Here is a 12567-nt window from a genome sequence, read left to right on the forward strand (position 1 = left end):
GCTCCCGCAGTCACATTTGGACATTATTGGGCAGCCAAATTGTACTTCAGAAATCGCTTTCACGTGCCACACGCATGCAGAAAGTAGAGGATTATAACTCCCGTGGATACCACACCGCGGTGCACACTTTGTGAACATTCATTCCGTCTAAGGCTTTATTTTCAGGCAATGAGAACTGACCGGTCAAACCTTCCCAATAGACCCAACAGACAAGTCGCACACTTGGGCACACAAACTTCAATTACAGCTTTGCGTTTTCACCAAACCCCTCTCGCCGTGTGCGCGCTTCTCCAGCGCGGTGCTCCGGGTCCCATCCTAGAACTTGCTCACAGTAGACGAAGCACCTTTCCAGGTACGCTTCGGAACAGGCGTGTTTACGCGCACCGGAGTGTGCGGCGCTTGGCACGCGGAGTCCATGCGGAGCCCGCGCCGAGATCCCGCACCTGCCCGTCGCCTCCCGGGATCCAGCGGCCCGGGCTTGCAGAATTGCTCCGGGCGAAGGGACCCGAGCGCCACCCAGGCCGCGGGACAGCCCGGGCTGCGGGCTCTGGAACGAATGCGCGGCGAGCCCAGCCCCCCTCGCTCGCCGCCAGCGAGCGAGGGAGGCTGGGTGGAGGGAGAGCGGAGAGAGTGAGGAAGCCGAGTGTGGAACGACTAGCCGGCCGCCACCCCCACTGCCGCGCTGCCTCCGCCGCGGCCCCGCCCCTCCGGCGGCCCCTCCCCCACCCCGTGCTCCTCCCTCCATCTCCCCCCTCCCCGTCGAGGTTCCCCTCCCCCTCTCAGGCTCCCGCTCCCTTCCCCCTCGCCTCTCTTGCTCAGGGCTCCCTTCCCCCTCCACGGTCTCTTTCCACCCCTCCTCCAGGCTCCCCTCCCCCGCGCATCTCTCCTTCTCTTGCTCCACCAGGCTCCCCTCCCCCTCCCGGTTCCTCCTCACTTCCTCCCCTCCCCCTCCGGGCGCGCCCCTCCCCTCGTCTCTCCCCTCCCCCTCCTCGGGTCCTCCTCCCCTCCCCCTCCGGCCCCCTCCCCCCCTCCTCGCTCCCTCCTCCCTCCCCGCGCCCGGCGCAGGCCGCTCGGGTTTGTTTTGCTGTGCGGCCGCCGCCGCCGCCGCGGGCCCGGAGCTCATTTGTGCCTGGCTGGTCCCCGCGCTCCCCGGTGCCGAGCCGGAGCCGTTGGCCGCTCGCGCGCTTGGCTCTCTCCCTTAGTAACAGCTCCCCTCCTGCCTCGGTGCTGCGCCCTGCCCCCGCGCCCCTCCCCCGCCGGACCCGCCGCCCGGCTGTCAGCGCCCGCACCCCAGGGCGCCTCGGGGTGCCGACGGCGGCCAGGAGGGGAGCGCCGCGCGTCCTGGAGGGGACAGCGTCGCCAAGCAGGTGAGCGCGGCCCGGGGCGGCGGGCGCCGCGAACTTGGCCTGGGCGCGGGGGAGGGGCGGCTGCGCTCACGTGCTGCCCCCCGGGTCGGGGTGGCCCTGCTGCGGGAGGCGCTGGGCCCGGGCGAGCGGGCGTGGGGGCGCAGGCTGGATGCGGGGCCGCTGCCGCCCTATGCTTGCATAGCGGGGGAGCGGGCCAGGCTCGGGATGGGTGCCGGTCCGCGCTTGGGCGCGCGGGCTGCAGTCGCCCGGTCGCGCACCCTCGGGCTGTGCCGCGCGGAGACCCCGGGTGGCGGCGGGGACCGCGGGCGGCTGTTGGGGCGCGGGCGGGGGAGGGGCGCGGCCCGGTCTCGCTCGCTCAGGACGCGCGTGTGGGCACCTTGTGCCTGTGGCCTCTCCACAAGGAGGCCCTGGCCACAGCCTCGGTAAAGTTGGGTCAGAAGTGTATACAGTTGGCAAACTTATTGCCAGCTTCCTGGTAAGTTTCGGGGTGGCACACAAGTCACATTATCTTTTGACAGTATAGAGGCCACGTTGTGAGTGTTTGCTGGGTGACTTCCTCTTTGCAACCGATGTCTTTTTTTTGGAAACAGGGGCAGACTTTCATTTAAGTGTAATTCCATGTTGAAAGGCAGCTCGAGGAGAATCATGCATGTGTTAGAGTGTTCGGTAATTTTGGAAGTTCTCAATTTAGGTTGTGAAAATGGTCTGTTCTGTAACATTTGGGTTGGGTGGCTTTTAAGAAACGCTCTCTTTGTTAGGTTACCCAACACTGAAAATAATTTGGTGATCACCCAGAAGTGTTGGAACGGAGCTAAACATTACATTTCTTTAAGAGTCTGGAGTTTTCTTAAAACCTTGGACTTCACTCGCCCCAGGGTGAAGGATTTCTCTACTTACACCATTTACAGTTAATTAGGGAAGTTTACTGTTGGCTTTCTTGTTTTCCCATAGAAGAACCTTATGCTGGTCTAAACACGTTAATAAAGTACAGTGGGTGAAATGATGTGTTCTTTCCAGTTTGAATCTTGATATTGAAAGCTCCCCCACCAGTTTAAAAGGAAGCTCCTCGCTGGGGGTAATAATAAAAGGCCCTATCTTACTGATTTAACTTAGCTAAAATGCTTTGCAGTATCTCGATGGCCCATTGAAGGTAGTGAATGAGTTTTGGGTTTCCCTGTGTGATTCACATTCAGTTTTGTTAAATAAGACCCAAGCTTATTGGAGCACTTCAATAATCCCGACTTCCTGGGACTGTATGTTCTCACCACTTTAATAAGTTTATAGTCTAGGGAAGTAGGGCATCTTTATCTGCACAAAAACACTGTGTATCGGTTGGATTGAATCGTGGGAGTTAATGGCAAACTTCCCAAATTATCACTGAGAGTTCTAGAAACAGTTGGCATTTAGCTATGGGGGAGGGGCAGTAGGTCGCAAGCGTGCCTGAAAGGAGTTGGGCAGGTCCTGCGTGCCCTTCTCAGAGGAGAAGCCTAAGTAGAGGTTTTTCTTCTGCTTTGAATATTTCTCTTTTAGTTTTGCTGTCTTGCATGGCACGAAGTCAGTAATCACAAACATTAAACACTCAAATTACTTTTCGTCTTTCCTCTCGTTTGAAGAGTCAGATCTTTAGAATTTAGGACAAACGCTAATCCTGTGAGGGAAGAAAGTATGTGTAAAAAGCTAAGCAACTTAATTAACTTGTTAATGACTTCAAAATTCTTGCACTTCACCCTCTCTTTGAAGCACACTTCTAATCTGTACATGTTAACATAGGAGACTCTGGTGGTAAATGGAGTGGTATTTTTTGTGGATGGGGGGAGCAATATTGGGAACTGAGCCTAGAGCCTCACTCGTGTTGGGCAAGTGCTCTACCACTGAGTTACTGCTCAACCTTGAGATTTTATATTTTGTATTGACTTGTTGAGGAAGGTTAAAACATTTTCACTTTTTACACAAACCAAAGAACCTTTTTTGATACTTGTAGTCTCTGTCTAATTAAGGTTTTTGCAAGACTTGATTATCATAATACCTGTCTGCCAAGAGAACCAGAAATAACTGCTTCCTGTGAAACTGGTAAGCTTTCAAGCTAGTGAGCAGGAAGGATAGCTTCTGCTTTATAAACATGGGGTCTCTGATGAAAAGGGTGTGACCCAGGGACCTTTGAAACTTGAACCTGTTGAGTAAATGTGCTAGTTGATGAAGTAGAACTGCTGTGTGGTCTCCACGCAGTTTCTCTTTCAGGATGGTTACTGTGGACATTCCCTGAGCCCAGGTAGATGGAGTTGAAACAATTTGTTAGATTTGATACTTACTTAAAAACAGGGAAATGCTTTGGAACTCAGGGGAGAGAGATGGCAGAAACATTGGCTCTGGGTCTAGCTGTTTTTCCAGTACATGTCAATTTGACTCATTTTCAGAAATTTAGACAGTGTACATCCCTGAAGTGGGAAGAGGAAAGCAGTGAGCAGGAGACATGTATGTGTTGTCCTCAGACCTTCCCCTGGGGCTGTGTAGGGAGAAGTCCTTCGCTTTGCCTGCTGAACTGCCACCAAAGGAGGCCTGTGGTGATAGTCAGGAGGTCTGACTACTCACTGCCTGTGGCATCGTACTTAGTAAGGGTATAGTTTATTGCCCTTTTACCAGAGAGCCAGAGGACAGGGATTCTTCCTGAGCCACCTCCAGGAAGGTGTGAGGCTCTTCCTGTCCTTCAGGTGTGCAGACTGATCTGTGGTCAGTCTGTAGTGTTGGCTTTCTCTGAAATGAGATGGAAAGGTGCTCCAAGGTATTTGTTATTTGGCTTTGAAGAGGCCTCCACCCAGGTCTTTCTGACCCTTGAACATGCTTTTTCTAGATGACTGTTTATGACACCTTTCCCTGCTGCTTTGCTACACTTGGATTTCTGGTTTCCTGACAGACTTCTTGTTTCTACTTGGGACGGACTGTGAGTTAACCTCTGTTAGGTCATGGCATGGGTGAATGAATAGTATAGGAGGCCTGGCATCATGCTTAAGCCTTCTAATTGCTGAGGTGTCGTGTCTTGTCGGTTACTGTTTTTCCTAAGATTAAGGGTAGCCTCCAAATACTGGTGTCAGAGGAGAATATTAAGAGTGGAAACAACAGTCACAGTGGTCAACAGTCCACACAAGTAAGCATTTCTCAAAACTGAAAGAAGGTTCCCGCATGTTGTGTTGTAGTGGTCTGAGCAAGGGTGCTTTTGTTAACTACTCTGTTTCTGTCCCTCTCAGATGGTGCCCTTGGGGGTAGTACTTATGCCTTCTGTTTTCCCCTTGCATCAAAGAGTTGAGACAATGGAGCTGGTAGATGTGTAGTGTTCAGAACAGTGTTTGTCATTCCATGCATTGCCAGAGTGTCAGACTGCTTTGGGTTGGATGATGGCTTCTTTGGATTATGTTTTACATCTTGTTACTCCTTTCCGCGGGGGCATAATGCCATGAAAAGCCCTTGGCAGGTCTGTTTCCGCAGTTCCTGGGCAACATTCTTGAAATGAACAGCATAATTTATTTATTCTCAAAGTTGTGCTTGATGCTTGCTCAGGAAGAATTAGACTGTACTGTCAACATTTCCATTTTCTTGGTTGGTGTGGTCACCGGGCGGTGGAGTGGGGGTGGGAGTGGGGCGTGGTGGGGTGGGATACAGGGATGGTCCCATGCCTCGTTTACTGTCTCTTCTAACAGTTGTGGTTAGGCTTCAAATCTGTGGACCACTGAGAACAGTTTTCAAGTTTTTAAATAAAAAGGAACTCTTGAAGCAGAGTTCAGCAGAACTTGTCAATGTGTATTATAGGTAGTTGTTTTTCTGCCATCTATCCTTGACAGGATGTGAGTCTGCACTCCATGTCTAAAGCCGCCAAGACAGTTTTACTCAGGAATACTTGTTCAGGTCTTAGTACTGAGCGGTACTAGTGCTGTGTTGTCAAGTGTCTGTGTGTCAGAGCTCTATGGGTGCTTTGACAAGTTCTTGTGACAGTATGAGCAGCTGGTACCCTAAATTTAACTGAGGAACAGTGGCTCAGGTGGTGAGCGGCAAGAGCAGTGCCTCTGGGGCCAGCGTCTTCTGGCATGGAGTCTACAGGAAGTCCATGGATGTGGGAGAGTTTGGGTTTGGTCTTTGCGTTACTGTTCCTGTTTTTCTGAACAGATTTGTTCTCTTATCTACTGTAACTGCTGACAGTGTTAATTGTTGAACTGATTTTCATCAGTTAGGTCCCCCTGGAAAACTCAAAATGATTGCCTCTTGCCAACTGTCCAAGGTCACCGGCTTCAGCCTGGCTTTTAGGACTCTTCGTGACCTGTTCCACTTTCTCATGCTCCTGTCCGGTGCCTCTCAGATCCTGTAGCCCTGTCCCTGGTACCACTGTGATTTTTCCTCACCCTTTCTTTCCCTTGGCATTTTTGTCTAGTTTTAGCTCCATGTCTTGAGAAGTGTCTTGCAGTCATGACATGTTCTCTGATTCCATTGCATTTAATGCATGTAGTAGTCCCTTCCCTCTCTTGGCTTTCTTTGTTGATATAGGCCATGTTGTTGCCTCTGAGGGGAAGATGTGTTTTCCTTGGAGAATTCGTTGAAGTGCTTGATTATTGTATCATGAGCTCAAATATTATTTTCATAATGGGTTGTAAAAATGGGTTGTTTCTCTAGGGCCTGTGTTAGAATGAGCACTGACACCCCTGCCTCTGCATTGATGCAGTACAATCTTCTTTCTGACTTAGACTTCCCAAGCAGAGGAGTATTGTAGACATGGGCCTGTTCTGTCATCCCAATTTTTATGCTGGGAGTGGACAAAAGAGAAAACTTGGTTCATTTTTTAATGTTCAATGAAAGTGGGTAGGTTTGTGTCCTGTGCTCCAGACGGTTTCTCTGATTGTCCTGGAATTTGCTCTGTAGACCAGGCTAGCCTTGAATTCGCCTTGAACTACTGCCTCCTAAGTGACAGAGATCAAAGGTGTGCACTGCCCCCGTCTGGCTATGTTTGTCCTTTGACCTGGAATAGTAGCTGCAGTATTAAGGGAGAATGTAACTCTCCTTAGGAATTGTGTCACCTAATCAGCTTCATCCCATTGCACATGCTGCCTGCTTCTTATCTGAAGTGCTCAGGACCTGAAGTGTTTTGGACTTATTTTTTCCATTCAGGTTTTTACATGTGCATCATGGGATCTTGGCCATGGAATCCAAGTCTGAAGCTGAAGGTCATTTTGTTTCCTTGTAGCACAGTATAAAGTGATGTCATGCTTTATTTAGTGTTGACTGTTTTGCTAGTGTCTTGTCACCTGAGGTCGGGGTGGAGTTTGTGTTTGGGTCTGGTTGATGCTTAGACATTTTTGGATTTTTGGAGCATTTCAGACTGTGGTCTTTCTAATTAGGGATGTTCAACCTGCCTATCTGCCAGGTATGATACTTAAAAGTTTGGGATTTGTGTGTTGAGACAGGATCTCATGTTCAAGTAGCCCAGGTTTCCTATGAACTGAGCAGAGCTGAAGCTGGTCTTCATCTGTTTTCTACTTCTGCATTGTTACTATGTGAAGTATGCTACTCTGGCTGTTGCTTCCTTTAAACATGTACAGGACTTGGCTTTCCAGATGCTTTTTATTTCTTTGGTATGTATATGTGTATTTTGGAAAGGTGTATATATATATAGCCTCGTCTGATCAGGAGCTTGCTGTAGTCCTGCCTCTGCCTCCTGAGTGGCACTACCACACCTTACTAGCACTTAATAGTTTTCTCTTGGCTTTTCTTTTAACACAGGCTTTCCTTAGCCATGTACCTAAATAAAAGTGTGTTATTAGCTTTCTTTGGTTATATTATTCTCATGAACACTAACACTGGACCTTGATCTGCACCACCATTTTTAACATACTAGCATTTAAGGCAAGTCTGTCCATGCAGGGAATGTGTGTGTCATCTACCAGAAGACCCGTGTCTTCTCCATCTTCTCTCTGAAGGTTTTTATGACACAATGGTGCTGTACTCCTTCTAACCCACCAGGGTAATTAACTCTAAAGCCAATTGATTTGGTGTTATGTCCTTTCAAAATGTCTAATTTAGACTTTAATAATGTGTGATTTCCAGCATGATTTTGAGTGAATAAAACGAGTCGAGCACTGCTTGGAAACTGTAGCTCAGAATGTGCACACAGCATGCGTGGCCTCGAGTGCAGAGAGCCCAGAGGAAGGAAGAAACTGCAGAGGAACTTGGGGAGGACTGGCTAAGTGGGCACCAGACGGTGGGACTGTAGAGTCTGCCTCTTATACGTGGCCTCCCCCCGCCCTGTGTTTCCTTATGGAGATAGATCTTTTTTTTTTATTTTTAAGATTTATTTATTTTATTAATAAATGGTTGTGAGCCACCATGTGGTTGCTGGGATTTGAACTCAGGACATCTGGAAGAGCAGTCAGTGCTCTTAACCACTGAGCCATCTCTCCAGCCCTGGAGATAGATCTTAAAAGCCAGGAGAGAACTTGGTGAAGTCAGAGATGGTCATTCCAGCATACTGAATATTTTCTTCCTGTGGTTTAGAGAAAGTGTGTTGCTGCTCTGTTGGCCCTTGAACTCCTAATCCCCCAACCTCAGCCTCCTGACTACATGGGACACAGATGTGTCCACCAGGTCTGGCTTGAGTAATGATGTGAAACTACTCTGGATGTTTAAACTTGTCCCCCTCCAACATACTCATGTAACCCAGACTGAATGTGAACTCAGATCTTCCTGCCTCTGTCTCCCAAATGCTGGGATTGTAGGTTGAGACACTGTAACCAGTTCCTTTCCTATGTAGTTCGAAAAGTTAATGAATGCAGTGAATTTTACTTTTTAGGAATTAGATATTAATTTACTTAATTTTTTTTCCTCCTCTCTGATCTGAGTTCCACATAGTCCTGGGATGGCCTCTTTCTGGATGTCCAGCGCAAGATGATCTTGGCTTCCACCTCTTAAATGCTGGGGTTTCAAGAGAGCATTGACTGGTCTGTTCATGCACCACATGGGATCCGCGCCCCCCCCCCCCCCCCCGCACGCTTCCTGGTCAATAACCTAGCACTTGGGGTCTTTTTTATTTTTTTTCTTGGAGGTCAAAGGTATTAGTGGTTTCTTCTCTACGCTCTAGCAGTTAGAGCGTGTGAAGAGGCAGTGACTATTTAGAAGGTTTACAGATGTGTGGTTCCCTTATTGCTGTGTTTACTTAAATGTGGCAGCATTTTACCATGGATCCAGTGCTAAGCCAAGACTTACCTTAGTTTTTAATTAGAACTATTAATATTTTTTATATTTATGATGTGTGGACTCCCTCAGCTACAGCATGCCTGTGGAGGTTGACTTCTGTGTCTCAGTTCTCCTTCCTTCCCTCCTGGTGAGTCTGGGTGTTGGATTCAGGGCTTCAGGCATAGAGGCTGTGCCTGTTTCCCTGTGAGGTATCTTTCCAGCCCTTTTATTTCTTCTTGCCAGGGATTGAACGCAACAGATGATTAACACCCCTGCTCCCAAAACTATGGTTACAGAGGGGAAATCATTTAGTTTCTGTTAATTTGTATCAAGGTAATGAACTGAAATACTACCTGAGGTTTTCTCACTCATCAACTAATGATTGAGTTAGTATGCTCAGTATGTCACTTCCGGGTTGAGATATCAAGTCTGTCAATTAAAAACATTAAACATTTCTTTTGTTTTATTTTGTTTCAGAGACAACTCAGTGGGTCTTGTTATATAGCTGGTGTTGGTGTCTTGAGCTGCTTGGCTCTTCTGTTTCGCAAATGCTGGGGTTGTAGGCATGTGTTAGCATGCCCAACTCAGTCTTTACCTGCATGTATATTTATTTTAGTTATTGGAAGTTAGAGGACAATCTGTGTGTGCCTGGAGAATTGAATTCAGATCTTTCAGGTTGGTAGTGTCCTGTTGAACTATCTTGCCAGCCCTTAGTTAAGCTTTTTTTTTTTTTTAAATAAGGTTTTCTTTTTTTAAAGATTTATTTATTATATATGAGTACACTGTAGCTGTCTTCAGACACACCAGAAGAGGGCATCAGATCCCATTACAGATGGTTGTGAGCCACCATGTGGTTGCTGGGAATTGAACTCAGGACCTCAGGAAGAGCAGTCAGTGTTCTTAACTGCTGAGCCACCTCTTCAGCCCAGTTAAGCATTTTTTAATGTTCTAGGCTGATTGTAGTTGTCTTTATTTCCAGGAATGGAGGCAGAGGGATGTGGATCTCTTAAGTTCAAAGTTAAAGCCAGTGAGACTTTGTCTTCAAAAAAAAAAAAAAAAAAAAAGGGTAGAAGAAAATTTGGATAATTAGAAGAGAGAAGAGCCAGGCATGGTAGGTCAGGACTATAATTTCCAAATTCAGGAGGCGCAGGCAGGGTGATGCCTGTTCAAGGCTAATCCTGGGTTGTACGGAAAACAGGCAAACCTTTAAGGAGACAGATCTGTTATTTTATCCCACCTTTCCTCTCAGATCTGAAAGAGCTAGATCCATTCATTTCTTGTAGCATGACAGCTGACAGCATTCATTGACAGAGTGTTATATGATGAAATGTGTTGGAATATTTTTGTTGTTGGGCCTTTTTTTGTTTTTGTTTTTGTTTTTGTTTTTGAGACAGGGTCTTAACTATATACAGCTCTGGTTAACCTGGAATTTGTTGTGTCGACCAGGCTGGTCTTGAACTCACAGAAATCCACCTGTCTCTGCCCCACAGGTGCTGAACGAAGGTCTGTGCCACCACAACACATGTTGGTATTTATTGTAGCTGGGTCTTTTTTAAAGTTGATAAAGAGGAATAGTTGTCCAGCAAGACCTCAGTATTTTTATTTCAAAGGCACTACTTTGTCAGAGGTTTGGTAATCAGGTGAAACCCGATTCTCGTCGGCTGGTAGTTGGTTTTAGTATTGTGGTAATCTTTGGTTTGGTAGGATTGTGTTACTGTGTGGATTCTGCCTGGATCTTATATAACATAGGGACTGTATTGACTCCATGGAAACATTAGATTTCTATTCTGCTTTTGGTTGCAGTTGCTATCACTTAGAGCTGTGTCACTTGTACTTACCCATTAGTAATGTAGACTGCTGACGCAGGGGCTGGCTTCCCAGTTATTGTGTTCCTCATTTTCAGCCCCAGCTGGAGTAACTTGAATACATGCTAAAGACTGTGGCACTGACAAGATGTATGTCAGCCTTCCTAAGGCCGTGCCCTCTCTCAGTGGTAACTGGAGACTGGACAGGGTCTGTTGGAATTGGCAGCAGACTTTACTCTAGCATGTTCCCAGCTCCAGGAAGTGCTGGCTTGATTCCTGTCCCTCCTATTTATCTGTGGATGGTTTTGTGAGATCACGTGATCCAGTTGGTTTGCACATCTGGTAGTGGAAGTAAAGGATAGCTTTGTTCACGGATTGGCTGTGAGGGCTGAAATGAGGATGCTTGTAAAGGAGTCAGTGTGGGGCTGGCAAGGAGGAGGTCTCTGTGCTGGCTGCTGCCTCATGCCCTAACATTAAAAGAGATGTTTTTAAAATATGATGTGTCTGTGCTGAGTGTGGGTTTGTGCATGTGAGTACAGTGTCCTCTGAGGCTGGGGAAGGGTGTCTTAGCTGTAGTCACACATGGTTGTGAGATGCCTGATGTGGGTGCTGAAGGCTAAACTCTGGTTCTCAGCAAACTGTCTCCACCCCCTGCTGGCCTTTGTATGGGAAGTAGCAGTATAGCCAAGAAGATTGGGCAGTGTAGAGTTTTTCTGTGTTTAAAATATGTAGGTATTTTTGGTGTTGATCCCCCCCCCCCCCCAGGTAGGTTTTCTGGTAGCCCAGTTTGGCAAATTGTTATGTAGTAGATACCTTGATATGCCTTGCCAAGTGCGAAGCTTATAGGAATCTGAAACCATGTTTGTCCCAGACACCCTGCTTTATGTTGTGTTTGCTAACACTGATGCTTCAAGAGGAAAGTTGCTAACGTAGTAGATAAGTTGCACATTTTCTCCACACCTGGGTCAGTCATTTCCCATGTATATGTAAATGCCATGAAAAACTATGATGTCATTGATTTTCATTCAACACTGGGCGAAAGAAACAATGCTGTTTGTTTTCGCAGAAGTAACTGAAATAAAGCACACGGGTTGTTGGTGCGGGGGAGCTGGGCTACAGTCATTTTCTGTACTTCTCCTGTTTGTTTGTCCCCCTCCCCCAGGTTTGGTTATATTTTCCCCCTGTATCTCCACCTCTTACCTTACTTCCCAACTTCATGTTTATTTGCTCGTGCTCCCCCCTCCCTCTTTCTCTCTCTCTCAAGTCACCTTTTTTTTTCTTACCCTAATTAGTCCAATTTCTGCTGCTCCTATACACATTGGTGTGGGGTCAGCCAGTGGAGCATTGCTGATCTACCCTTAGATAAAACTGGCTCTCCCTCTCCCAGAAGCCATCAACTGTCATTATCAGCTTTTAGGGGTGGGGGCTAATTAGCCCTTCTATACTGGAATATTGACTGGTTTTGATAATTATGCAAGTCTTACACAGGCAACCACAGCAGCGGAGAATTTGTGAGGGCATCAGTCCTTTCGTGTTTAGAGACACTGTTTAGTATAGTCCTGCTGAACCTCTGGTTCTCGCAGTCTTTCCCTACCCACTCATTCTTGATGCTCCCTGAACTTTGGGGACCCATAGATGGCTGAATACTCCACAGATCTGTATTCTGACCATTCGTGTATTAACTATCCTCCACTGCGCAAAGATGCTGTCTCCTAAGGTCTGAGTGCTGCACTAATGTGTGGGTACGGATATTTATCTAGAGCTAGTTTGATATTATATTCATTTAGCAATGTAATAGTATTTTCACCCCTGGTTTAGAAGCCATGGGTTCTTGGCCAACCTTAGAGTACCAGATAGAAGTTTCTTCCTGTGGAACTGGCCCTAGAACCAATTAAAGGAAAACAAGAAAAGAAAAAAGCCCCTGGCTACCCTTGTAACATAATGTGCCACTACTGTACCTCTAGGGACATCCTAACCCCGCTAGTTATTACTACAGCTCATGGGGTTCACAGTGAGACTGTTGAAGATGTTTCTTCTCCAGCAGCCTGGGTAACAACTGGCGGTACTATGACAGTGAGCAAGCAGGCAGAAGGCTTCCAGTCACCAGCTTCATTTCTCCATGGCCTATGACCATTCTTTTTAAACCTATAAATTGATTATAATATTTAATACTATTATTAATTCAG

The 12567-nt window shown here is 47.2% G+C and overlaps 1 protein-coding gene across 5 annotated transcripts in view; it reads left to right on the forward strand.

Moving 5' to 3' along the window:
• Positions 1 to 1049: 1049 nt before the first annotated feature.
• Tbl1xr1 (TBL1X/Y related 1) overlaps positions 1050 to 12567 on the forward strand; it is a 139179-nt gene continuing 127661 nt past the window's right edge. Inside the window, exon 1 of one of the 5 annotated variants that reach the window (XM_039102745.1) lies at positions 1050 to 1367. The gene's annotated coding sequence lies outside the window, so the exon portion shown is untranslated. Of the gene's footprint in view, positions 1368 to 1474; positions 1843 to 4286; positions 4306 to 12567 lie in introns of those variants that run through there. The other 4 variants (XM_039102747.1, XM_006232190.4, XM_039102748.1 and 1 more) reach the window with 4 other exon arrangements.

Source organism: Rattus norvegicus, chromosome 2, assembly GCF_036323735.1.
Source record: "Rattus norvegicus strain BN/NHsdMcwi chromosome 2, GRCr8, whole genome shotgun sequence".
In the NCBI taxonomy this organism is placed as follows: Eukaryota; Metazoa; Chordata; class Mammalia; order Rodentia; family Muridae; genus Rattus; species Rattus norvegicus.